Source organism: Cricetulus griseus, chromosome 2, assembly GCF_003668045.3.
Source record: "Cricetulus griseus strain 17A/GY chromosome 2, alternate assembly CriGri-PICRH-1.0, whole genome shotgun sequence".
In the NCBI taxonomy this organism is placed as follows: domain Eukaryota; kingdom Metazoa; phylum Chordata; class Mammalia; order Rodentia; family Cricetidae; genus Cricetulus; species Cricetulus griseus.
The window spans coordinates 357526453-357552853 of NC_048595.1; the positions used below are offsets into that span (position 1 = coordinate 357526453).

The 26401-nt window shown below is 40.4% G+C and overlaps 1 protein-coding gene and 1 pseudogene across 1 annotated transcript in view; one reads left to right on the forward strand and one right to left on the reverse strand.

Annotated features, from left to right (window-relative positions):
- Fbxl7 (F-box and leucine rich repeat protein 7) overlaps positions 1 to 26401 on the reverse strand; it is a 355837-nt gene that overhangs the window by 229350 nt on the left and 100086 nt on the right. The window lies entirely within an intron of this gene.
- Positions 9024 to 12858, forward strand: LOC113833937 (annotated as a pseudogene).

Sequence of the window (26401 nt, forward strand, 5' to 3'; positions counted from 1 at the left end):
CATATTAATACACTAATATATTAATGCACCTCTATATTAATGCAGTACTATTAACGCAAACCTGGATTCTTCCTCAATACCTCTTTTTCAACACTCCGTTTATTTAATTATTTAACCTTTCTGCTTGCTAGACTTTAGACTTGGCTACTTTTGTCATTTAGATTTAATAGATGACATACTACAGGAGACAGTATGGAAAATTTATGGTGACCTTAGAGAAAAGAATAAGAAATAAGATTTATAATACATAGAATAGAACAGTCGTTTTGGTATCTAAGATCTGTGTGCTTATTTCTTGCTTGGGATTGACACAGGTCTTCCCACATTGAAAATGTAGACACTATACTTATTCTCCCTAAGCCATCAGAATTTTATGAAAATCAAATAAAATTGTTTGATAAGTTTTCTTACAAAGGCTAGACAACTTTTAGTGACAGAAAAGGTGTTTTACTACATGAGGGTAAATAGATACATTGTGGTTACTGATTCCATGTTACCAAGCTATCTTCGTGAACTTCCAACAGTGGTGGTTAATGTAAAACTTCCACACATCTAAGCTGGCCAGAAATAGCATCAGAAAATATTAACCAGTGCCATTTAGCACCTGAGGGCTAGATTAAGCATGATCATATCCTGTGGTGTGAACCCACAGACTCCATCAACAGTATCTCTTGCAGCCTAACTCCTGGAAAAGTGAAACCCTCCACAAAGAGTAGGCTTGAGCAGGGCACTGTTGGCACCTGCATTTTCTGGGGTACTGGTTAGCTATGTAAGAGGTGATAATCGGCTGACTGACAGCAACACAACAGAATCTCTAGAGATCTGTAGCCCATATTTTTTAACCAGTGGGAGTCAAGACAGTAAAGTTACGATCACCTGGTACCATAGCACGGACCTTAAATAGAGAGTCTTAGGAGATTGCAGAACAACAGTATGACCGAAATCAACAACATGGTGTTTAAACATTTCCAGCAACCTCACGATCCCAAACATCTGAAAACGATTTGAGGGCTGGGATCAGCCAAGGAGAATGTCTAATTTCCACTAATGTAGGAAGGTCTATCCAGGCCTTGCCATAGCCACACAGACAGCAGTTGAGACAGTCTTCAAGGCTGATTCCAGCTAAATCTGCTGAAAATTGTTCTCTGGCATTCTTTCAAGTTCTTCATTTTGGAGCCATACTGTCTGAGTCCGGTTCTTAGGTGACCATTTACTAGATGTAGAACTTTAGGCTAGACGGCTCTGTCTCACTTCCTTCACCTGCGAAAGGAATAATAACAACACCCCCTCATTAGGGTGCTGGTAGATTAAATTTGAGGAAATAAAGAGGATTCCACAGGCAAGCAAGCTCCCTATTGCATTTTAGTAATGTATAAGGACTATTGTTATATCAACTATATATTCACAATTAAATCACTGTACATTTTCTTTTATTATGCCAAACACCATACCTTTCATTTGCATGAAATGCCATGCCAATTCTATTATCCTCACTTTACAAAGAAGCGCTAGAGAGGCTGTCCCAGGCATGCTGCTAGACTAATCATGGTTTCCAATGCAGCCCCTTCCTCCTTTCACAGCTAACACCCCCATTAGGCCTCACTGCCTGCAAGAGTTTCTTAGGAATACCAATGAAGCAATTACCTATCCATGATGGTTACGAGGGAGAAATCTCTGAATAAGCCAAAACTCCATGCTGGAAAGGAAGGCTCAGCTGTTACCTTGTCATCTTCAAGGGAACAGTGTGGCCAAGTCATTGCCTTGTTGGCAAAACCTTTGTAGAGCTAGCTGTACATAGAACTGAATCAAGTAGGATGGTTGCAAAGAAGACAAAGGGTTAAGAAGATACTTTAAGAATGGCAGCAGAAAATACAAAATAGCTTCCCCATCATGAAGGTCTATGCGAAGAATTCATCAACTGATATGAGGGTGTGATTATAAATAAGAGTGTCTGGTCTAATGAAAACCACACAAAATCGTTCCAAAATCAAAAGCCCACATTTTTAAAAATGCACTTAAATTGTGGTGAGAACTGCCTCTCCTAAACTAGCCTTAAGTACCAGTTGGCCCAAGAAAACTGCCTATTATTGTGGTAGGTCAATTAGGGACGAAAAGATCAAACAAGCCTGCAGCATGCTGAATAAATACCTGAAGACATTTTGGCTTTCACTGTCTTCTTTGCTCTTGTCCTGTATCCATCCAAAGGTTAGAAATTATAATTAGGTATCCCATACAATGAGAAGTCACCATGGTATCAGTTGCTCTACTGTTCCCTTTCTTCTGAGAATACTATACCTTCTATTTCTAAGACTATGTATTGAGGACGACCTACCTCAGTGATTACATTTAAGTCTATGAAAGCAACCTGGGAGCCATCTCTGGCACATAAACCAGGCATGGTAGCTCATATCTGCAATCCAATACTCAGGAGACAGAAGCAGAAAATCAGAAGTGCGAGCTCATCCTGATGCCAGTCTGGGGTTACATGAAGCTTCATCAAAGCAGAAGAATGGGGAGAAGATTGGAGAGAGGGAGGGAGGGAGGGAGGGAGGGAGGGAGTGAGGGAGGGATAAAGGGAGGGAGAGAGGGCAAGATTTAGATTCTTAAAAGCAACAAATCAAACTGAAACCATCTTCAGACCAAAAGAAAAAGACTTTCCTCAGAAAGGAAGCAATTCTCAAGTCAGAAAAGGTATTCAGCAAATTATTCTTTCAATCTTTCTCTCCTTTCATGTGGCAGGACAGGCTTCATTACCATTTTAACAAGTCCCTCCCTTAAACATAAACCTAAATAGCAAACTTTCAGTGAGGCTATACTGGGGAACCAAAATTCCAGCATTATATCTCTTAAGGAATGCAACTAGAAACTGTCTAAACAATGTTTAACTCAGAAATCATTTATTTTGGCTTTCAGCAATGGCAAAACCTGAGTCAGACCAAAGGGAGAGCACCAATATGGACACATTTCTTCCCCATCTTTCCTAGGCCTCGACAAGAGCCTCAGGTCAAATCTGAAGAGCCAAGACATGGTATGCAGTCAGGTGACAAGGGCCTCCAATGAAGAGACACAACATTGTTTCTTGAGAGAACATGACTCAGTGGTTAAGAGAGTAAATGGCTATTGGGAAGGACTTGAGTTCAGGTCCTAGAACCTATGTTGGCCAGCTAGTTCATAACCACCAGTCAGTTCATCTCCAGAGAAGCCAATGTCCAATGTCTCTGGCCTCCACAGACAACTGTAATTATGTCCAGGCACAGACACACACAAAAACATGTATGTGTGCATGCATGGGCATACACACACACACACACACACACACACACACACACACACACACACACACACACTCCAAAATAAAACCAGAAAGAGCCATCTTTCAGGACTCTGCAACACTGTACATCAACTGCATCTGCATCAAGCCTTCATCTTGCCATTCCTGTTTCTACAACCTTGTACTGACAGATACCAATGCTTTCCTAATTAAAAAAAAAAAAACATGGTTCAAACCCCACACTTCTTATTTTAAACAATTAAGCCTACTTTTCTATTCATTTTCCCAATCTTCCCCTAAATGCAAGAGGTAAGGAAGATAAGGATAAGGACAATGAGGGTATCCATGTGATGAGCCATGTCTTAATCTGTAGATTTGTAATGTACCTGCTTGCACTTGCCATAGGAAGGCAATGTATAGTGTAAGAAATACTGCTTCAAGGGTCTGAATATAAGCATGGTAAGGGGAACAATTTGTCTATAGGATACATTTTGCTGACTCTTAGAAATTCAAAATTTAGGCTGGGATGTAGCTCAATGATAGCATGATCATCAATTACATGTGATACCCTGGGTTCATCCTTAGCATTTCCAAAAGAAAAGAAGACAGGAAGGAAGGAAGGAAGGAAGGAAGGAAGGAAGGAAGGAAGGAAGGAGGGAGGGAGGGAGGGAGGGAGGGAGGGATGGAGGGAGGGAAGAGAAGAGAGAGAGAGAGAGAGAGAGAGAGAGAGAGAGAGAGAGAGAGAAAAGAAAGAAAGGAAGGAAGGAAGGAAGGAAGGAAGGAAGGAAGGAAGGAAGGAAGGAAGGAAGGAAGGAAAAATCTAAAACATGTACCTCTCGAATAAGAATTTAGCCAATCCCCTCTTTATAAAACATCAAGGGTAGGAGGAGAAGCATTTGGCTTGACTAATCATTCAAACCCATTTGAAGAGAAACAGCTCTGTGACAGGGCCTGGGGAATGGAACTCGTGCTGCTAAAGAGAGCATTTAAACTTGTGCAACTTGAGCTACTTCTATTTTTATTTCACATAAAAATTTATCATGTGAAAAATGTGTCTGCTCGTAGTATTATTCATTTTAGACACTCTGAAATAAATAACTGTTACACATGTAAGTTCTGTGTATTACATGTAAAAAGTAAGTGAAACAAACTACAATTGAGGTGAGTGAAATAACGCTCAGGTCTCAAGAAGAAAGTCAGAAAACAGCACAAGGTAGGTACTCAATTTATGAAAGAAAAAAATGCAACTCTACTTTTTCCTTAAATCAAATCACAAAATCAGTTGCACACTGGGTCACTTGTCACAGAATATTAGAACTATAGGAGACTAGGGCAAATAAGAAGAAGGCTGGATGGAAGCTCTGGGCCAGATCCCAACTCCTCACTACATCTCTCAGCCTCTTCCAAGAGGCTCATTGCTGTCTGTCCTGCTCTAAGAAAACACAAGGTAACCTGTCTTGTTCTATGCTGCCCTACTGGTTTGAGAAAAGTCAATTTTCTTTACATCCATTCAAAACCACCCAGAAGGTTAAACTCAGACTCTTTCTACATGGGGAGTTTTCATTTAATTTTAAATAACAGGTTCCATGGATTATAAACTTTAATGTTCCAGACAGACTCAAATTGTTGTTCATGACAACCACTTTAAACTCTTATACATCAGCAATCAAATACCAGGCATGATTTACTATTCTATACTATGTGTGACATGGAAGGATGCCTGACTCCAAAATCTGTGAGTGCTGAAGGCTCAGTGTCAAAATTGACAGGGTGTGTACCTATGGAAGTCTCCAAACCCTGTTCACTTCCAAAATAAATATGAGTATATTTCTTTCTTTTCTTTAAAGTTACATAACAGATAGGAAGCATTGGAAAAATCCATAATATGTAATTTTCTTGTTTTATATTTTCTAAAAGGGCATATAATTAGAATTAGGGGTGTAAATACATTGCTAGAACAGGGCTGTGTTAGGATATCTCTACCATCAATAAGCCATAAACCATCAATTTTTAACTACTAATCTTGTTGAAATTCATATGGCATAATATATATCCTTCAAAATGTCACTAACACTCACATATGAGAGAGGTTACATTTAGGATATGGGTGGTCATTACAAGGAACTGATTCACAACTGTGGAGTGATCCATCATTGCAGACCCCAAGGTTTGAAGTCAGAAAGTCAGAAATCTAAAGGAGATCCAAGAGAACTGATTAAGTCCAAGTCCAAAGGAAGAAAATCAATAATCAGGCTCAAAGGAGAACAGGAAGGACTCTTTATTTTTTCACCCTTTTATTCTATGTAGCCCTTAAACAGAAGGGATGATGCCTTCCTACACTAAGGGGAACCTCATGTCAGCCTACCAAATTCAATTGTAACTTTCCTTAATAGATACTCACATAACTCACCTAAAATAGCACTGTTCCAACTGTCTGAGCACTTCATGGCAATAATGATATTTTTTACATATATTTTTTTATTTAAATTCTTTAATTACTACTCATATTTACATACCCATTCCCCTCATTCCCTTGCCCTCCCACCCTCCCATGTTCCCCACCAACCCTCCAACCCATCCCCCAACTCCTCCCCAGGGATAGTGAGGCCCTCCACCAGGGACCTTCAAAGTCTGTCATATTATTTGGGGGAGGGCCTAGGCCCTCCTTGCTGTATCTGGGTTGCAATAGTATTCCATAGGGAATGGGCTCCCAAAGTGCATTTATGCTCTAGGGTTAAAGACTGGCTGTACTGTAAGAGGTCCCATAGACTGTCATGGCCTCCTAGCTGGCACCCACATTCAGAGGGCTTGGTTTGGTCCAGTGCTGTTTCCCCAGGTTTATGACTAGGGTCTCCATGCTCTCACTAGGTCAGGTAAACTGTTTCTGGGGGTTTCTGTAGCACCTTCTGGGCTCCTTTGCTCATCCCGCCTCCCTCTGCACAACTGGATTCCAGGAGTATGGTTCAGTGCTTAGCTGTGGGTGACTGTTTCTGCTTCAAACAGTTACTTATGAAGGCTCTTGGAATGGTAACCAAGGTAGACATCAATCTCATTATAGGAAAATGGCATCAATGGCATCTTCTCCACCACTGCTTGGATTCTTAATAGGGGTCATTACACACAGGGCTGGAGAGATGGCTCAGAGGTTAAGAGCACTGACTGCTCTTCCATAGGTCCTGAGTTCAATTCCCAGCAACCACATGGTGGCTCACAATGATGACATTTAAAGACAACTGCTCCTCATCATTTCTTCCTGCTTCCACAGCAACTCTCATGAAACTAGTTTCTCCATTTGTCTCTAATGTCTCCAAAGCTTATATCCAACCAAGAAAGTCAAGTAATAGATTGTAAAGATTGGAAGGAGGAACTGAACATTCATGGATCCATTATGTTTAGGTTCCCTACCTTGAATATGCCTGCCGATAGGGTAGGCAAGAATAATCTTCAATTCTCAGTCCCACAGAAAAGTTTTAGGGATACTGGGAACTTCAGGTAACAAATAGTAGAAGCAAAGATGATAAACCCAGAACTATAGAGATTCTGTAGGTAGTGTGCACTGGGTATTCTAACTCCAGGCTAATTAGTAAGCTTGAGCCATGGGAGCTAAGTCAAGGCCAGCTGAGTGACCTTAGTAATCATGGTTATCTTGTTGCTTGAGTAGTAAGAAGAGGCCACAGCTGGTTCTTGAACAATGTGGGCTCTGTTTCCTTCTGATGGCATGAGAAACACTATAAAGACAGGCAAGAGGGCAGTCCCCTAAGACCTTGTTACAGGTTAAGTATGTCAATCCCAAATGCAATTTAAACACTATTCCTAATACCTCAGAATATGAGTTACTTGGATCAGAACTGTAGCTGTTGGGATTATAAGAGTTAAAACATGTGGTCATGTTGTCTGGGCTTTTAATCAAAAAAGACCTTCATCTATATAGGTGATGCACAGAGAGAACCATGCCTCAGAGGGCACAGAGACTGAAAATGATACATCTACCATCGGAAGAACACCAACAGATTAAAGGAGAAAGAGCTCTTCTGTGTTTTCTAAGGACAAAATGGTCATCATCATTCTATTTCTGATGCCTAAATGCCAGAAATTTGAGTGATCTGGTTTGTGGGTCTTTGATACAGAAGCCCTATGACATAAATACTGACTAACATGACATCAATTTATACAGATCCAAATAAAAGTACACATGGAGATTCCCAGGGACCTCATTATATACAGTCAAAGGAACTGTTAAACATCCCAGTGTGAAGGCCGGGCATTGGTGGCACACGCCTTTAATCCCAGCACTCGGAAGGCAGAGGCAGGCAGATCTCTGCGAGTTTGAGGCCAGACTGGTCTCCAGAGTGAGTGCCAGGACAGGATTCAAAGCTACACAGAGAAACCCTGTCTCGAAAAACAAAAATAAATAAAAAAGAAAAAAAAAAGAAAGAAAAAGAAAGGAGACTGTTTCTTGGTGAACTCAGTACAGAATAAAACTCCCCACTGAGGAAAAAAGAGCCTGTGCCTCATTTCTGGGTTCTCACAGGGAATAATATGTTAGCCACAAAATAAATATAATCCTGGAGGACTGATCTTTCTCTTCATTGACTTTGTAGTCTCACAAATTATGAAAGACTATTTTCTATAAGAATTGTTTGGCATCACTGACATTTAGTGAACTAAAAATTTTGAGCAAATATTTTTTTCCTCTAGAATTTGTAAGCAGGTTGACATGCAAGCTGAGGGATTATAGGAATGTGAAAATTCGCTTTATGCTGTCAGTTAGGATTTCATGATAGGTATTGTTGCCCTTGGAATTAAAATTGAAGTTAGCCTAGTATGCCACACAGATAGTCCCCCCGTGTCACCACCACTTGCAAGCATTCAACACTAGAATCACTTGTTCAAATCTTACCTCTTCAAATTTTAATGTGAATGCATGCCCCGCAGATGATTTTTAAATTTGAGTCCTGATTCCACAGCTCTAAAGTGCATCGTGAGATTCAGTTCCCTAAAAAGTTCCCAAATGCAATCTAACTGACTTGCCGTTTTCAACTGGAATATCTCAGGGTCAGATGACTCACTTCACAAAACCCTGAGCACTATCAATGAACTTTTCAGGATATGCAGGAACGGCTCTGTCTTCTAGTTCTTACTTGTCAACTGCTTCTCATATACTGAACCTAGGTCACACATTAGCTCCTCCGTGAACCTTCTACAAGATCTCCAATTCCCTAGACACATATACTCCTTCCTCTAGGTCTTTTGTGGCTTCTGAATATTATATTCCTTTTATTTATAGACTTAATTTTGTCTTCATGGCAGATTTAACCCCGGAGGGCAAGGTTGGTATGTATCATGTTCCTTTCTCCTTCAGAACGGCTGATTGGAAATAGGTGTTAACAGGGGATAACTGATAGATTAACCAGACGTGGGCTGTGATATTAGGAATTCAGACCCTTTCAAGATAGCCTAGTTCATATTTGGTTCTACTGTCTTGCACACTGTGGTTGGTTCAGCATGCTCCCTGCTACTCACTTTCAAGATTCCCTTTGAAACATACCATCATTTTTTGATGGACCATAACTTAAAATTATAGAGCCCTCCTATGAAAAATAGAATCCAGGAAAGGATGCCTTAGTTTGAGGCACTTAGAAGCTGTGGTGTCTTGAGAAAATCACTATTTGTCTTGGTGGCATCTTACTTTGGAAAGAGTTATAGTAACACCTGCCTACTTTTTTCTGGGGTTAAGTGAATTCATAGAACCATGCTGAATACAAGGTGAGTACCAGTGAATGCTGTCTGCTGCTGTGGTCGTGAATTGTACCATTTGTTGGCATGCTCCTTCCTAGCAAAAGAACAGTAGATACTTGCCTAAGCTGCTCTACTCTTGTCAGGCTCCCTTGCTCCCATAGATATGCTTCCTCCATTACCTGCATGAGCAACAGTGTGCTTTTGTATGTACCCTGCTTTTGCATTCTCTCTTGTCTCAGCTCATCCATGTTCCTTCCTTGATGCTGCCCAAAAGACCATAATGGCCATTGTCCTTCCTTCACGACAGGCCCTGCCTTTTTATACAGGCTCTGAGCTCATAAGGAAACCATTCACACACTGACTGCAATCTCTATCCACTGGAAACTGTCTTTATTACACGACTGGGAATTTCATTTTTCTTCACTTATTTTATGACTGTCTATATCATTAACTTTCCTGATTTCTCAGAGATGGAATGACCCACAACAAATGTCAGATGCTCTTTCTCAAGAGAAAGTTTCAGTGGTGGAGAAGCTGCCACCCATCTCAGTTGTGTCTCGTCTCTCAAGCAAGACACAAGGCCATTATCACCCAGATTAAACACTTAAACGAAGAGCCCTTCTATTCCCCCTTTCTTCTATAACTGTTAAATTTTTCTATTTCTTATTTCAAACATTTGGGCTTGTGACAAAACATGTAACACATTATTTTCATATTATACTCCTGAAAGGCTTTCTATGAGACATGTCACTTTTGAAAAAAAAAAAAAAAACTAATTTCAAAGACACCAGTACTGACAATGCTTGCAAAGGAGAGGCAGCTGCATGATTAATGCAAGAAATAAACAACACTGAACTCCAATCAATCACCAGTTACATAATAAAAGAGAATGATTTAACATAACTTCCAATTACAGCCGAATGGTTGTAGGGATGTGTTGCAATTTAAAGAACGTATTCACAGTACACCTATTAATTTTTCAATAATTGCCTGTTTTAATGTTTCCCAGCATTAGCCAATTAAAAATTGGTCCCTGTCACTGTAAGAGATCTTGTACTGTTAACACAATCAGATAATACTTAATTCTAAAATGAGTATGTCAAAGACAGCAAGACTTCATGGGGATGGCGAATGTACCTTGGTTGGTAGACTGCTTTCCTAGCATACACAAAGTCCTGGGTTCAATTTCCAACATGACATCAACTGGGAAGCGTGCTATATATGGCTGTAATCCCAGTACTGTGGAAGATAAGAAACTGCAAGCCAGCCTTAGTACTATGAACCCCTGTCTCAAAAAGAAAACAACTATTGTATGAAACAGCAGTCATGTTTTGGGTATTAATAGTCTATTAAAGACAATTATTATATCCAGGTCCTCATTATTATGTATTAAGTGAGGAAACACACTAAATAAGTTCTGCAGTTTGATATAAAGTGCTTAGCACATATAGCTATGAGTTTGCCTCTTCCATGAAGTGAGCCCAGGACACCAGGGAGACAGGTGGTTTAAGCAGGGGGCTCTTCCAGAAGGACAGCTTCTCAACCTAACAGAAGAAACCAGCATTTCCTAAAAACCACTCTCATCTCTGTATTTATCTTGTTGCAAACCATAGTTACAGGCCACACTGAGATTATTAGTCCTCTAGGAAAATGTTAAAACAGACAACTATAGGCCCGGACCACAGAATACAGAAGCACTGTAAACTCTCACTTGGCCCAAAGATATCTCTGAATGAAATGAAAGCCCGACTTACAGGCCGCTCACACCCAACGTGACAGAAAAAGACAATCTTCCCACTCCAAAGTCCTCAGTGTCTCCTTCCTATTCTTATGAGAAAACCCCTTCTTTCTTTGCATAGCTTTGAAGGTGCTATATCGACAGCCCTGACTTTCACCTTTATCTTGTCTTTCTTGTTTCTGTGTCCAAACACAAACATTTCTCAGAAAACCTTGCAGCTCAAGACCAAGTCTCACGTAGGTCCCCATTCACAGTATCCTCAAGCACATTCTCACCCTACATACTAGAGACAACTACAAATACATAACCTCTGATCAAAAAGCAGTGGAATCAGCAAGCCCCCTCCAATCTGATTGGACCCGTGACTGACGGTGTATTCTTGCGTCTATGACCACTCACTGGAACATGGCCAACCTATATCAGAGGTCAAACAATTAAAGAAAACTGGCTGTCCTCTTGGCAGCTGTCAATTGGGAATATCTCTGCAGCTAGGGGTTTGGACTTCGTGTCCACATCCTATCTCCATGCTGGGATTTGTCTGACTTGAACTGGGAGTCCATGTATGCAATTGCCCTGTCATGTCCAGAAACACAATATTGTCATAGTCACCCACCACCTCTGGCTCTTTCAGTCCTTCTGCCTCCTCTTCCACAATGTTCCATGAGCTTTGGGAAGAGGGCTGTGATATAGCTGTTTAGGACAGAGCACCCTATAGTCTCTTATTCTCTGCACCCTGACCACTTGTGGGTCTCTTTGTTAATAGCCATATCTACTGGAAAAGTAAGCTTCTCTGATGCACAAAGCCTGTTTAAGAGATGCACTAAACTGCCGGGTGTTGGTGGTGCAAGCTTTAATCCCAGCACTCGAGAGGCAGAGGCAGATGGATCTCTATGAGTTAGAGGCCACTCTGGTCTCCAGAGCAAGTTCCAGGACAGTCTCCAAAGAAATACAGAGAAACCCTGTTAGAGAGAGAGAGAGAGAGAGAGAGAGAGGGAGAGAGAGAGAGATGCACTAAACTGAAGCATTGTGTGATATTCCTTTGCTAAGGAAATATGAGAAACTATCCTCATTGCTCACTAACACCCCAAGAATCCAACAAGCTTTGAGCAGAATCTCAGCACAGCCAGAAGTTTTAGCTTTGGAATATGAACAAGCTGCTGAGAACAGATGTAGCCAGGGTATCCAGAAAAAAAAATTGAAGCCTCTCTTTTATCAAGCATATTGCTTCCTTCCAGCTGGCATTGCAGCAGAATTCACATAATGAAGCAGACTGGTGTCTGCAGCAGTCCAGGACTACTACCTGTGGGACCTCAGTGACCTGTGGGTCTTTCTCAGTTTCAAGGGTTTTTTCCCTCTGAAACATGAATAATAGCATCTGTCACTTTCACTAAATGTCTGTATGCACAGCTGGTACAAAAGAGATTTATGCCAGGCTGGCAAAGGGGATACAGGCCGCCACCTGCATCATATTTCCAGGACTATGCCCATGAGTTGGGCATGAATTTGCTCATGGACTTGAAATTTTCTGCTTCAAATGTATCACATTTTTGTGACTCCAAAAAGTCCTTTGCTGCTAATTCATCACTTTGGCCAGCTTCCTTGAAAGTCGGAAAAGGGATGATTGCTTGATGAGACTAATAGAAGGTTCTGCTCAATACAAGGAAAGAGTGGAAGTGGCAAAGAACTACTTCCAACTCTGATACACCAGCCAGTAAGTTCACTTCCTAGGAGCTCAGGGGAGGAAATTTTAACCATGTTGCAGAAACTGACATTTGGTGTAAAAGAGGTTAAGAAAGAAGAAGCTGACCTTCCTCCTGGGGAAGATGACCAGTGCATAGACCTCTCACCAGACCAGGGGTACCAGCTGCTACCCAAAGATGATGCTGGCTGAAAAGAAGCACAGCCCACTTACAGAAAGTGGGAGAAGCAGAAGTATGATGTAATTCAGGTCTCAAAGGACACAGGAGCCATCACTTCCAGAGTCTAACCCATAAGGAAGCAGAGCCACCAAGAGACTTCTCTGAGGCTCCAATCACTTTGGAAACTGATTGTTTTCTTAACTATCTTGATAAAAATTTTAGGGCCCAAACCTCAAGAGTCAAGACTCTGATGATACGGAGGAGCAAAGCCTTGAATGCTCAGAAGACAGTGAGGACTTAGGCCATGAAACCAGGATCCTGGTTTGTGACAGTGGCAAGTCCTACAAGGCCCAGAGAGACCACAGCAGGAATACAGGAGCACCAGCAACAGCTTCAGTTCAGCATCTGGAAGGAAGAGGATAGGAATCTCCATTCCACACTGTAAGTTACAATTCAATTGAGAAAGACTGTGGTGCAGCAGATTACACTGTGGCAGCAGTGGGGGAAATGAACCTGGTTTCAAATATCCTGGAACTCTATAGCTGCAAGCACAGTAGGATCTTCTTCTAGCCTGTTACACAGCATGCACATGTGGTGGAAAGCACGGTTAATCACATTTACATCAGAATAAAGCAACCGTGACATTTTTGTTTAACAGGTTTATTTATTTATTTATTTATTTATTTATTGTTATTAAATGAGGGATTCAACCTGTTATCATTTAAGAAAAGGAGTGCTCGAGAGAAAGACACCATGCAACAGGGTTCAAGCACAGGGGTTTTAAATTAGGGAACGGGATCATAAAAGAGGGAAAGGGAAGTGGGGAGACTGGCCTCTGGAGACAGGAGTGACAGGAGAGAGGAGAAAGGAGGAGGGGGCAGAGAGAGGGAGAGAGAAGGGAACAAACAGAGAGAGAGAGAGAGAGAGAGAGAGAGAGAGAGAGAGAGATGGGAGGTGGGCACGTCCCTTTTAAAAGGGAACATAGTGAATATGAACAGGTGGTGCTCTTAGTGGCTGCAGCTGAGGGTGTATCCTATCAGAACCCCAAGGACAGAATACAGATGCCTGAATGCTAACTAACACAACCTATTTTGTTTTTCATATATGTCTACTAAACAGAATTTAGAACTTTGTATCTGGGATTGAATGTGTTCCTTTTTTCAACCTCTGTCCTTTCCTATTGTAATCTAAATAAACAAATACTAGAACAAGTAAAAATAAATAAAATATGACATCTAAACTTCAGATCATTCCATTTTCTGGGAATAGTTTACAAAAATAATCCAAGGTCAAAGTGAGTTGTAAAATAATTCTTAATTTGAAAAAAATAAGCAAAAAGAAAAATAAAATATTACCTTTCTTTGGAGGATAGTTCCTTCATAATAAATGGAGAATTTAAAAACTTTGAGCATGTTTTCCTTCTAGTCAAATTACCCACATTTTGTGTCAACAGAATGAAACTTATCTCCCTAGTTTCATGAGTAATGTGCCACAAAGCTCTGGCTGGTACTCTGAAATGGGACCTGACACAAATTTCAATATACTTAGATTAAAATACATTTTAAACGATTCAATAAATTTAAAGTGATAAGGGGGGAAGAGCATATTCACTTTGACCTTAAAAGGAGGAGAGAGGTGGGCTGAATAAACTTAGAAGCTGAGACTCTAGGTCTCACCCAGTAACCTGATGTAACTGGTTATTAGTAGAGAAGTATTCACACAGGCACTGACTGCATTTTGTGGAATTAATAAAAACTAAAATTGGAAATATTTTCTGTCTTCCTCTTGTCATGCCTGTTCTGCTTAAAGAACATATTTGTTTCCTTAACATGAAATCAGCCAAAAGCAAATCATTTTCAATTATTCCCAAGATGGACCTCACACTTATCTAAGCAGGAATATCAACATTTTTTCTGAGAATCGGTTCTGCTACTAAAATATTATCTTCATTTCTGCATATCTTTTGAAGTCATAGTCTTTGTTATTATATTTTCGAATGTTATTATATTTACTCAGCAGGGCCATTCTTACTAAAGTTACAAATAAGAACATAGTCATGGTTTCCATTGACACTTATCAAATGCTCATGGTTGTCAAATATTCTGGTAGCTTTCTGGGATGGTTACAAATCTGGATAAACCTTATTTCTTTCTCCAGAAAAAAAGAAATAAAAAACTCAAGAGAGATGTAAAGGAACCAATGAAATTCATACAAGAAATGGAGCCGTGGCTGCCTGGTTTGTTCAGTGACCTGTTACTGTCACAACCTTCTGGGATCATAGCTGGACATCTTTGGAAGTGGATCTGAGAGAGCACACCCATAAAGAGATCAGATACTTAATGGTTCAGCAGTACAGCTTTGTGTCCAATCAAATCATTTAGTAAAATGATACCATGTGCCAAGAAAGTTTGGTAATGTCAAACATTATAAATTGGCAAACTCAATATGTACTGACAGCTTGGAAAACACATATTTTCAGCTATAATGTTGTTAGAAATAAGTTCACAGCAGCAAGTACTCTGTACTTGATTCTTGACTTATGTTGCAATATATTTCTCTACTGTAAGGACCCAGATACCTTCTGAACTTGACTTAAAAGAAGACAGAGGAAGAGGAGGGATGAAGAGGAGGAGGGAGTGGGAAGAAGGAAGAGAAGACGAAATGAGGAGGGGAAAGTGGAGGGAAAAGGAGGAATAGGAGGAAGAAGAAGGAGGAAGGAAAGGAGGTAGTAAAGAAGGAGGAGTAGAGGAAGAGGGATGTGGGCCTAGAATGCAAGGGTGGTTTTACAGCAAGAAAAACTGATGACAGGAGAGGAAAGCTAAAGGTCTTCATAGCAGTTCTAAAAAGCATTATATGAAAATAGCAGCTAATAACTAGAATGACGTTAGTTCCAAATTACATTCAAAGAGTACAGCCAATACAAATTGCACAGATTTAATGTAAATTGCACAAAGTAACACAAGTGATAGAAGATATTGCCCCACACGGCAGAGGAGAAACCTAAAGGAACAACTGTGTGCAAACAGCACTTGCAGTGAAGTGTTGGCTGATGAATTATCTAGAGCTGCTTTAGTTGTATCTGTGATGGTGAGTGGTGACTAGGAAGGAAGGCATGCAGCCTCAGAGTATGCCTCTCAGTGATTGCCACAGGAAATCCATTCCACCAGCAGTTCTGTGAATGTAACAGGCTTGATTAAAGATGTTTAGAGGCACAGGAAAGTGGCTCCAGCAACTGCTACCCTGATGATGCTGTAGGGGTGGAGCTGGGGATCCTTCGCCCCACAGCTGCATGTTCTTTCAGAGCATCTATATGTCTCTTCATTCTTTGATAGCTTTTTGCTCTTTGATAGTCATTTACAACACAAAAATCTCCTCTGTGTAGAGAAATGTAGACTTCTAAGCCCGGTTACAAGAAGTCACATACTCTATGGTTGCTGAGAACAACTGCTGATCAGGAAATTCACAGCATCCTACACACAGCAGAAAGGAACAGAAAGGTCCCAGCTATGTTTCTGATTATTTACCACACAGCTGCCTATTTCTCACCAAGGGCAGTCCTTACAGTGCTTCAGTGATTGCCAAATTACAAATAGCCCCTAAACTAGACATAAGCTATCCCCTCTATGTTGTGCACATTTTAAGTCTGTGAGTATCTTGGATATAAAAGAACACTTTTGCAAATGAAGCACTTTTTATCTCATTTGTTAGTCTAACAGCGTGGGATGTTAGAAACTTCCCAAGGAAGTGAGTGTATCCTCAGGAAGCTATCTCCAGGCAGAGGAAGTAAACAGGCAATGTTAATCTGATTCTTAAGGTCACCGTGTGTTCACAGCTGTAAAGGTCAAATATTTTCAAAATCAGATTATTTATACTAAGATAATGAATCCCTCCCACCACCCTGGCTGTGTCTCTTCTTTTCAGTAGAAGCTGACTTTTCCTGTTAAAATGTAAAGGATGGGAGTGCCAGGATAGGCTCCAAAGCTACACAGAAAAACCCTGTCTCGAAAAACAAAACAAAAAAAAAACAAAAAAAAGGAAAGGATGGAGGACAAGTGGCACATTGTTATTGTTATTGGTCACTTATCCCACTAATTATATGAATTCCACTGAGATCCTCATGCAAGGAACAAGGAGCTGTGTGAGACCACTCCATACTGTCAGGCAAGTCAGGTTCTATCTAGAGGCTTCCACTGTCCCCTTCATGGACCCAGGTGAATTTTTCTAAGTTGTGAACACCCTGATACAGCATGTGATATTTTCCTTTCACTATTGTACTGTCTACCTATATAACAGGAGGGCTCCCCTCTCCTCTGTGTACCTCTTAACGAGGCCACCTGATGAGACTCCTGGTCTACCCTGAATTACTAGTTAATTGTTCCATCAGTGTCCCCTTGGTTCTGGTCTTGCCATTAAATTAGATTCCTTCAAGAACCAAAGAATTCACTGAAATATCGCAAAAGATACTTGTTTAAGACTATGGGGGCGATGCTGCTGTGTACATGTTCTGTCTAAATAATAATCCAAAATGTTTTTAAAGATTCTTCCTTGAGAAGAAAATACAAAATACATTTTAGAAAAGAATTGCCCACTGGATTACAACTGTAACACTGTAACACATAGCTACCACCTATTTCTGACACCACAAGTGCCAATCAAAGGTATTTCAATTGACATCAAAAAAAAAAAAAAAAAAAAAAAAAAGCCAGGCGTTGGTAGCGCATGCCTTTAATCCCAGCACTCGGGAGGCAGAGGATCTCTGTGAGTTTGAGACCAGCCTAGGCTACAAGAGCTAGTTCCAGGATAGCCTCTAAAGCCTCGGGGGGGAAAAAAAAAATTGACATCACACTCTCTTATACATCCCTATTTAATTAAGCTGAAGCTACTAAGAAATCCTAAGAATGAACAAATCCTTCATTACAAACATGCTTAGTTGGATTAAAATGAACCAGAATGTTTACCTCTGTGACACAATGATTGCTTATTGAGTACTACTCCTTTCTTTCTTTCTTTTTTTTTTTTTTCAGAAGAGGGTAAACTAAGAAGAAGTAAATATAAGATTATTTTAAAAGTGGTACTAGGATATAAAAGATCAAAAATAATATCTCTTCTCCAAAGTCTACATAAAGACACTGAGAGATGATACTTTAAATATTACTCTAAAATGGAGGAGGGTGGAGGGGAGAGGGAGGGAGAGAGAGAGTGTGTGCTAATTTCCCTTGAAGAGTGGGATATGATAGCCATTCCAGATTAACCAGTTTTGAAGATAATTCAAATTATGCCTAGTTTTAATCTGAGGGATATTTAGGGTTTTATTTCTAAGCTTAAATACCAATTTTGTACATCACAAATTAATGAGTTTCACACTGTGTAGACTAATCCTTGAATGCAAATTGGACATCTTGTCTTTATGAAATTGGACACACTGACTCTATTACATGCTCAAATCCCCAGAGTTAATTTGTGAAGTGTTTCAGATCTACCTAAACTTATAATTAGACAGTAGCTTAAGCTTTGAGAGCAACTCCATCATGTAGCAAGGAACTACTAATTAAATTAGCAAAACACATTAAGGCTCATCAGCTAAAGCTTTGCAAAGATTTTCTGTGATCCTGACACTTTCAGAGATGGTTAGGTTTAAAACTTAATTTTAAAAGAAAAAAAATCTATGTAATAATCAGCCATCACCTCCACTTACAGCTAATGGAAGTGCCAAAGACTACATCCGATTCCACATTCTCTAAAGTCCTCCCCCAACCCTTTGAACTTGAAACCATGTTATTTTTGAACTATTAGTACTTTAAAGACATTCTTAATTGGCATTATCCTCCTCTAGATCTTCAATTTTTGTTCATTTTTCTATGTTCCATGATTGATGTTACAGTCTTCTCTAATCTCACTTGATTTTTAGACTGAGGTATACTCTATTGAGAACAGTTTCAAGGGTTTGTGCTGTGAAATCATTATCTTCTCCTTGAGAAAGTTTCTAACTAGAGAATGAATAGCCCTAGAGGATGGTTTGGTGAGTAAGAGCACTTGCTTAAATCATGAGGACCTGAGTCTAAATCCCTATATAAAAAGTTGACCAGAGCTATGCATGCCTGTAACCTTGGCAACAGGGAAAGTAGACAGGTGGATCCTCGGAGCTCACTGGCCAGACAGCCTAGCCCAATCAGCAACCTTCTGATTAAGTAAGAGTTAATACATCATTCTGTCTCAAAGTAATAAGGCAGTGAGTGATAGAGAAGACACCAACTGTCTTTCTCTGACAGCCAACTGTGAACACAAGCATTCTGAGTATGCATGACTTACATCCATGCAACACACACACACACACACACACACACACACACACACACACACTAAAAACAACAAAAACCAAAAACAATAACTCCATGTATCTGCTTACAGGAAAAACATACCAAACATGCCTAATTCAGTATCTTCCTATACCACATGCCATAGATAACTTCCATATCAATTCCTAATGGTAAAACTCTCTGGCACGATCTGGTTAGGATGTAGCAATTGTCTCTTGCAAACTTACTCTCAATAGTTTAGTGGAAAAACAACTTGGAATGACAAAGTTTATCTTCCAGAACAACACTCAGGCAAAGGTCTCTATGAATAATATTGGCAACCAATGAAAAAATTATGAATTAACAAGATAACTTCTCATATAATTTCAAATTATATATTGATAACATCTTATAAATACCTGTCATAAATTTTCACAACTACTATGGAAGATTCAGGGGCCCTGGGATAGAAGCTAATTGGGAAGCATATTTAAAATTGGGGAAGGTAAGAAAGAGTGGTATGTAGGGACTGTACTCCAAGAACAATATACAAACTATAAAAGGGTTACAGTGGTGTCCATTACAATACACAATTATCACATATTAAAAACTATGAGTGAAGAGAAATTTTTAACAAATATAAAAATGCACAAATAATTAATCTTAGCATGTTGGGGTCATAGCCCATCCTTGTCACTTACTAGTTTATATAATTTCAATCCATTTAAGTTTCCTTGTTCACCTTTCCAATGCAAGCATCACTGCCTATTTGTCTAGAGATACATGATGACAGAGCAACTTTAAATGCAGTCCTGCTCACGAAAAGGCTTGTATGCACTGGATAGAGAGGACTCAACAGTAGATATTGGGAAGATGGTTCCATAAGTAACGTGTTGCCACCCAAGCACAAGGACCTGATCTCAGATCCCCAGGACATATTTAAAAACTGGGTGCAGAGTCTTATCTGTAACTCCACAGAGGCCAAGGGGTGACTAAGACAGAAGAATACCTGGAGCTTGCTAGCCAACCTGCCTACTAGTATCAGTGTGTTCCAGGTTCATTAAGAAAACCTGTGCCAAAATAGAAGGTACAAAGCCACTGAGCTAGATAGAAATGTGATGTTGACCTCCACACACATACATTTATGTGTATGCCCACATACATGTGCACATGCATACAACACACATATATAAACATAAAATTCAATGAATACTGACAAAACACCTCAAGGGCAAGAGAAACCACCCTGAGTTTAAAAGCATGATTTTTTCCCTTTCTGGTGAATAACATTAACTTTGTTTAAGAATACACCCTAAAAGAAGTAGACAGAACACAACATGAGACCCAGCAAATAAACAAAGCCCATATGCCTCAGCACATTCAAGTCAACTCTTTTTGAAACTGGCCTAATTTGGGCACTGAAAATGTAAGAAACATCTCACTATATAAATAAGTGGGTGGATTTAGGTCTAGGAGAACATCACTACAAATTCTTTGTGAGTCAACTCATGTCACATGCTTCAAATGAAAGATTTAAAGTCACTTTCTTACAAGTAGTCAATTAAAGACACAATTCCATACAGCAGTATGAACGAACTCTATTCAAAGTTACTAGGAAGGTTATCGCCATTGATTGTGAAGTCACTAGGTTGAAGTCCTTGATTATGAAGTAACTAGGTTAAAGTCATTGATTGTGAAGTAGGTGAAGGTCCTCTAGCCCCCCAAAGCAGACTATGTCTTCCTGGCAAAACTCAGGATCCACCTGGGCTCAACAAACTTTCTCAAACACTCCACCCAGCCTGCCTTGGTTTTTACAGTAAGCCCATAATCAAAATGCAGAAACAGAGGAGAAAAGACAGATACAGGCTTCCACCTGCAGAGAACAACAGCTTGGTTTAGGGGTTTCTTTAAGATTATAGAAGTTTGTTGTTGTTACTTATTTTGTTACTTTGTTGTTAGTTGCTGTTACTTTTTTTTCTAGTTTGTTCAATCCAACAATGCTGAATCAAACTCCCACCTGGCAATTTCTTAGGGGTATATAATCTCAAGAAAATCATTTCATATGAGTGAGTACATACCATGATTGTCTTTTTGGGACTGGGTTACCACTCTTAAAATGGTTTCTTCTAGCTCCATCCATTTGCCTGAGAATTTCAAGATTCTATTGTTTTTTTTTCCTTGCTGAGTAGTACTCCATTGTGTAAATGTACCACGTTTCCAGGCACTGGCTATTGTAAATAATGCTGCAATGAACATCATTGAACAGATGTCCTTGTTGTATGAATGAGCTTCTTTTGGGCATATGCCTAACAATGGAATTACTGGATCTTGTGGTAGACTGATTCCCATTTTCCTGAGAAATCGCCATATAGACTTCCATATTGGCTGTATGAATTGGCACTCCCACCAACAGTGGAGGAGTGTTCCCCTTTCTCCACATTCTCTCCAGCATAAACTGTCATTGGTGTTTTTGATTTTAGCTATTCTGACAGGTGTGAGGTGGTATCTCAGAGTTATTTTGATTTGCATGTCACTTATGGCTAAGGATGTTGAACACTTTCTTATGTGTCTTTCAGCCATTTTAGATTCCTCTATTGAGAATTGTCTATTGAGTCCTGTACCCCACTTTTTAATTGGATTATTTGGTGTTTTGGCGACTAGCTTCTTGAGTTCTTTGTAAATTTTGGAGATCAGCCCTCTGTCAGATGTGGGGTTGATGAATATCTTTTCCCAATCTGTGTGGGCTGTTGTTTTGTCTTGTTGAATGTGTCCTTTGCCTTACAGAAGCTTCTCAGTTTCAGGAGGTCCCATTTATTAATTGTTGTTCTCAGTGTCTGTGCTACTGGTGTAATGTTCAGGAAGAGGTCCTCTGTACCAATTAATTCAAGGGTATCTCCCACTTTCTCTTCTAATAGGTTCAGTGTGGCTGGAATTATGTTGAGGTCTTTGATCCATTTCGACTTAGTTTTGTGCATGACGATAGACATGGATTTATCTGCAGTCTTTTACATGATCAGCATCCAGTTATGCCAGCACCATTTGTTGAAGATGCTTTCTTTATTTGATTGTATATCTTTAGCTTCTTTGTCAAAAATCAGGTGTTTGTAGGTGTTCCGGTTAGTATCAGAGTTTTCAAATCAATTCCATTGGTCTACCTGTCTATTTTTGTGCCAATACCAAGCTGTTTTCAGGACTATAGCTCTATAATAGAGCTTGAAATCAGAGATGTTAATGCCTCTGCAAGTTCTGTTACTGTACAGGGTTGTTTTGGCTATCTTGGGTCTTTTGTTTTTCCATATAAAGTTGAGAATTGTTTTTCAAGGTCTGTGAAGAATTGTGCTGGGATTTCATTGAATCTGTAGATTGCTATTGGCAAGATTGCCATTTTTAAAGGATTACCAGCCTATAATTCACACTGCAAGAGAATCTAGTAAACAAGGAGGACACTAAGAGAGACATACATGGTCCCCTGGAGAAGCGGAAAGGGACAAGATCTCCTGAGAAAATTGGGAGCACTGGGCAGGGAGGGAACTAGGAGAATGAGAAGGGGAGAAAAAGAGGAGTGAGGAAGGCATGATGGGGCAGGGAGGTTGAGTTGGGGGAAGAATAGAAGAGAGTAAGGTAAGAGATAATATAATAGACGGAGAGACTATAGGTTTAAAGAGGAAAAGCTGGAGAGCTACAAAGATGAACCCAACTAACAATCTAAGCAACAGAGGAGAGACTACCTTAAATGTCCTCTCCTGATAATGATATTTATGACTAATTCATACGAAATCATATAGCCTAAATCCAACAACTGGTGGAAGTAGAAGCAGACACCCACAGCTGAACCTTGAACTGTCCTGTAATCCAGTTGCATAGAAGGAGGACTGATGAGCAAAGGGGTACCCACAAGGCTGGTGAACCCAAAGAAACAGCTGACCTGAACAGTCGTGGACCCCAGATTGATATCTGATAAACCAGCATGGCACTGATCCAGAACCCCTGAATGTGGGTGTCAGTGAGGAGACCTTGGAAATCTATGGGACCTCTTATAGTGGATCGGTACTTATCCCTAGGATAGGAATGGACTTTGGGAGCCCATCCCACATGGAGGGATACTCCCTGAGTCTATACACAAGGGGGTTGGCCTAGGCCCTATCCCAAAGAATGACAGACTTTGAAGACCCCCTATGGAAGGCCTCACCCTCCCTGGGAGCAGAAAGGGTATGGGATAGGTAGGGTGTTAGTTGGGGGAGGCAGGGGAGGAGGGGAGGAAACAGGACCTGGGATTGACATGTAAAATAATTTTCTTTTTAATTAAAATTAAAAAAATTTAAAAAGATCATTTCATTCTCAGTGTCCCAGGTATTTCTTTGTAAATTTCTCTTTTCTATCTTGAAAGACAGCAGGTAAAAATCTGAAAAGTTTGAAACAATGGAGAATAAAACTGCAGCTAGGAAGGCTGCTGGTCACACCGCCAGTGCCATGAGAAAGGGTGATCCTAGTGCTAAAAGTCCCAAGGAGGTTAAAGGGTGACCCTAAGGTTAAAAAGCCCCACTAAAGCCAAAACCCTGTCGTGGTTAGAGTTACTGGCAGGAACTCCTGATGTATTCCAGAAATAACTTGTACAAAAAAAAAAAAAGATCCTTAGCTGCAAAGCCCACTGTTTAAAGAAGAAAAGTATACAGTGTTTGCTACTGTCACAAAACCAGTAGGTGGCACAAAGAGTGGTGATAATTGGGTGGTGATGTTTTGCAAAACACCTCGGTATTAGGTATTATCCTACCAAAGACATGCCATGGATTCTATAGAGCCAATACAAAATGTGCTCCAGCACATGACATGGCTGTGTGCCAGCATCATTCCCAAACCATCTGATCACACTCACCTGGTGCTGCACAGGAAAAAGAGGTTTTCCTGAAGCAGCTGGGCAGTGGCTGCTACTTCTCACTGGATCTCTTGTCCTCAACTAAGTCCCTCTGCATAGAACATTCCAGAAGTTTGTCATTGTCACCTCTACAAAAGTCACTCTTAGCAAGATTAAAACTCCCAAAACACCCTACTGATGCTCACTTCAAGAAGCGGCGGCTGCATAAAAGCAAGCACCAGGAGGGAAAGATCTTTCACATGTAGAAATACTAGGTGACAGAGCACACCTGACCAGAATTCTGTGAACTCGAAGATTTTTCGCCAAGATTAAAGTTGTTCTTCAGTTGTTCTCTGACAAATGGGATGTATCCTCGCAAACTGGTGTTCTACATTGCTAACAAGCCAATTAAACAGCGTTATGTGTTAGGAAGGAAGGAAGGAAGGAAGGAAGGAAGGAAGGAAGGAAGGAAGGAAGGAAGGAAGGAAGGAAGGCAGGAAGAAGGAAGGAAGTCAGGAGGAATGAATGAATGAAGGAAGGAAGGAAGGAAGGAAGGAAGGAACTAGCCTGTCCCTTAATAACTTCAGAATCCTAGAACTGTGTAGGTGACTAGCCTCATAGTCAACATTTACAAAACAACCATCACACTTGATCAATCCCTGGGAGAAATAGCTGACTTGGCTGTGTTTAAAGGACAGCTAGCTGAACACACTTAATTTTACTCCAAAGCAAGAGAAATACTGACTTGTTGAGATGCCACCTATAAAGCCACATCCTCGTGTCCTGTGCAAAACTCAGCTTGCTCTCCAGAAGACTTCACCACCTCACTGAATCCACTGGCTCTGCTCAAGGCTGTTGGTGTGTGCCCCCATTCCATCCATACCTCAGATGAAACTTCCACTGTTTTCAGTCAAAGGCCATTCTTTTTAGGATAGAAACACTTGAATAGATGGGAATGACTTCTAAGAGTAGAACATGAAGAAGAGCACAACTGGAAGGAATTATGCTGTGACTTGCAAGGTTAGCATGCAGATTATGCTGGGAGAATGGAAAATGCTGATTTCTATTCTTGAACCTAACACCCCCTATGGTAGCAGCTCTAAACCGGTGGGCCAAAACTCCACTGGCAGGGTCAAGTATCAGATATCCCACATATCAGATATTCACACTACAGTTAATAACAATAGCAAAATTACAGCTATGAAGTAGCAGTGAAATAATTTTATGGTTAAGTGTCACTAAAACATGAGGAATTGAATTAAAGGTTCCCAACATTAGGAAGGTTGAGAACCTCTGCCCTATACTATCAGGAAACTGTGAACTATAAAGATACAGGCTGTAAAGAAAGCTTGTGTCAGTTACCAGGGAGCACTCCATGCTTCCAGCCATGTCTTAGGAGTGTGTGGCTGAGCCACAATGAAGATACACACAATGTTTGCAAGAGACCATTCCTTGTGGGTCTTAAATGCCCATTCTCAGCTAAGTGTTACAATACACACTGTAAGGTTGGCACTTGGGAAACTAAGGCAGAGCGACTACAAGTTCAAGGGCAGCCTAATCTACACAGAAAACCTCTAAATAAAAGATTAAAAACAGGCTTTTTCTCATGGATTTAACAACTTTTATTAACAAATTTCATGAAACATACTTTGTTGTGCCATCTTGAAGTAGGTACTGCATACTGTCTGGGAGCACCAGGTCACTCACAGGCCACCTTTTTCTTACAGGACAAGCCATAGCCCCAGAGCAGGTCATACTACTTCATGCTTCCCTTCCACAGCTTTGAGGCAGCAATTTTAAGGTGTTGCTATTGTGATTTACACATGAATCTGTAGAAGTGTCAGCCCCTTCTACATACAACCTTCACCACTATCCAGTTAAAAAGCACAGTCATCTCCTCAATGAATAAATCCCCACTAGCATCCTCCACCCAAGTTAGAAGCAGATATGAATGTCCTTCTCATCACTGTACACCATGTCCTCGACTTAAACCACTACACATTATGTAGTAGAATCCATGTTTTCTAATAAGGGGCATAGCCGGTACCATTAGCTATGTGACAGAGGTCAGACTGCAATCCACACAGATACCTACATACACCACCACCACAAACAACAACAATGGTAACTTCCATTTCCTCCCCATCCCACCTACTGACAGCCCAGCACTACTGCATGGTGTTTGCAACCCAATTGTTCTCAAGAGCTCCAGGAAATGATAACATATACTATTTATTTACTAATCAATCTAGCTCTGAAAACTGACTCTTTTTTTTTCTTTTTCGAGACAGGGTTTCTCCTTGTAGCTTTGAAGGATGTCCTGGAACTCACTCTGTAGACCAGGTTGGCCTCGAACTCACAGAGACCTGCCTGCCTCTGCCTCCCTAGTGCTGGGATTAAAGACATGCACCACCAATGCCTGGCTGTAAACTGACTTCTTAACATCAAAAATTAAACAGTGGAGGTGGAGACATGGCTCAGCACTGAAAAGTACCTTCTGCTCTACTGAATTCATATCCCAGTACCCATGTGTGGTGACTCACAAATGCCTGTGACACCAGGTCCTTGGAATCCAGTGTCTTCCTTGACAATTGCATATGCATGATATTGTACACACATGTGCGCTCTCCCTCTCTCTCTCTCTCT